Consider the following 2,500-nt stretch of genomic DNA (forward strand, 5'->3'; position numbering starts at 1 on the left):
CGTTCACATCGGGGCGAAATTTTTATGTTTTTCGACAGTCCTTTGCAATTTTTTCGATCTCTCTTTTCGACACTTTTTTGCCGCGCGGCGGGCCTTTGCACGCTCACATCGGGGCGAAATTTTTTAAGTTTGTCGACAGTCCTTTGCAATTTTTTCGATTTTTCTTTTCGACACTTTTTTGCCGCGCGGCGGGCCTTTCCACGTTCACATAGAGGGCAGGTCTTTATTTTTTTGTGACTGTCCTTTACAATTTTTTTTTTCGCGCACTCGGGCTTTAGCATATTTCCGCCCAGCGAGCAAGAGCATATTTAGGCCGCGGGAGCATGAGCCTGTTTAGGCCGCGCGAGCTTTGAATATATTTCGGCCGCGCGCGCGAGCAAGAGCCTATTTAGGCTGCGCGAGCATTGAGTATATTTCGGCCGCGGGAGCATGAGCCTGTTTAGGCCGCGCAAGCATTGAATATATGTCGGCCGCGCGAACATTGAACATATTTCGGCCGCGCGCGCGAGCAAGAGCCTGTATAGGCCGCGCGAGTATTGAGTACATTTCGGCCGCGCGAGCAAGAGCCTGTATAGGCCGCGCGAGTATTGAGTACATTTCGGCCGCGCGAGCAAGAGCCTGTATAGGCCGCGCGAGTATTGAGTACATTTCGGCCGCGCGAGCAAGAGCCTGTATAGGCCGCGCGAGTATTGAGTACATTTCGGCCGCGCGAGCATGAGACTGTTTAGGCCGCGCGAACATTGAACATATTTCGGCCGCGCGCGCGAGCAAGCGCCTGTATAGGCCGCGCGAGCGTGTGATATGCCTCGCAATAGTTCAACACCTGGCGCAATCGTGCACCTTTTTTTTACGTTAGAATTTCAAACGGAAGACCCCAGGGACAACACTCATCTTTGCTATACTTGTGGGAGCTGACAAGCTTCGACAAGTAAAGAATCGGTGAAAAGGCGATTGGCTCGCTGGGCAGATGTTGCTGCTGCGCGAAGAGCCGAGTGTCAGTTTGTCGGGTTCTGAGCGGTCGCTTCGGCGAAGTTGTCTGGCGTGCGTTGCGCTCGCGCCGGTGTTGGCGACGTGGCGGTCGAAAGGCCTGCCGACGAAGTCTTACTCCGGCGGGTGCGACGGGCGGTGACGGTTTTCTGAGTTCGGGCAGCCGAGCAAAGAACGAAATTTTAACGGAGAAGCCTTCGGGTTTCGCATCGACCGAGCGACGGCGCCGCATCAGCGGCGCCTCCTTCGTCGGCCTTTCGGGGCTACGCTAAAGTAGCTACCTGGTTGATCCTGCCAGTAGTCATATGCTTGTCTCAAAGATTAAGCCATGCAAGTCTAAGTACGAGCTCTCGTACAGTGAAACTGCGAATGGCTCATTAAATCAGTTATGGTTCATTTGATCGTACGTTTTACGTGGTTAACTGTGGAAATGCTAGAGCTAATACATGCGTGAAGCGCCGACCTCGCGGGAGGCGTGCTTTTATCAGACCAAAAACCGACCGGGCTTCGGCCCGCAACCTTTGGTGACTCTGGATAACTTTGCGGATCGCACGGTCTCGCACCGGCGACGGATCATTCAAGTGTCTGCCCTATCAACTTTCGTCGGTACGGTACTGGCCTACCGAGGTTCTTACGGGTAACGGAGAATCAGGGTTCGATTCCGGAGAGGGAGCCTGAGAAACGGCTACCACATCCAAGGAAGGCAGCAGGCGCGCAAATTACCCATTCCCGACGCGGGGAGGTAGTGACGAAAAATAACAATACAGGACTCTAAACGAGGCCCTGTAATTGGAATGAGTACACTTTAAAACCTTTAACGAGTATCCATTGGAGGGCAAGTCTGGTGCCAGCAGCCGCGGTAATTCCAGCTCCAAAAGTGTATATTTAAGTTGTTGCGGTTAAAAAGCTCGTAGTTGGATTTTGGGCGCAGGCGGCCGGTCCGTCGCAAGGCGTGTACTGGCCGTCCTGGCCTCACCTCCGGTTCTCCGCCGGTGCCCTTGACTGAGTGTCGGCGGCGGCCGGAACGTTTACTTTGAAAAAATTAGAGTGTTCAAAGCAGGCGATTCGCCTGAATAATGGTGCATGGAATAATGGAATAGGACCTCGGTTCTATTTTGTTGGTTTTCGGAGCGCGAGGTAATGATTAAGAGGGACAGACGGGGGCATTCGTACTGTGCCGTTAGAGGTGAAATTCTTGGATCGGCGCAAGACGAACGACTGCGAAAGCATTTGCCAAGAATGTTTTCTTTAATCAAGAGCGAAAGTCAGAGGTTCGAAGACGATCAGATACCGTCCTAGTTCTGACTATAAACGATGCCAACTAGCGATCGGGGGGCGTTAGTTTTACGACCTCTCCGGCAGCTTGCGGGAAACCAAAGTCTTTGGGTTCCGGGGGAAGTATGGTTGCAAAGCTGAAACTTAAAGGAATTGACGGAAGGGCACCACCAGGAGTGGAGCCTGCGGCTTAATTTGACTCAACACGGGAAATCTCACCCGGCCCGGACACAGTGAG

General features: G+C 52.9%; 1 non-coding gene across 1 annotated transcript in view; it reads left to right on the forward strand.

Moving 5' to 3' along the window:
* The first annotated feature begins 1,265 nt into the window (after positions 1 to 1,265).
* LOC146143729 (small subunit ribosomal RNA) overlaps positions 1,266 to 2,500 on the forward strand; it is a 1,811-nt gene continuing 576 nt past the window's right edge. The window contains exon 1 of the ribosomal RNA XR_014500410.1: positions 1,266 to 2,500. This exon is cut by the window's right edge and continues 576 nt beyond it. This is a non-coding gene — a ribosomal RNA (small subunit ribosomal RNA).

Source organism: Ascidiella aspersa, chromosome 5, assembly GCF_963924565.1.
Source record: "Ascidiella aspersa chromosome 5, kaAscAspe10.2, whole genome shotgun sequence".
NCBI lineage: Eukaryota > Metazoa > Chordata > Ascidiacea > Phlebobranchia > Ascidiidae > Ascidiella > Ascidiella aspersa.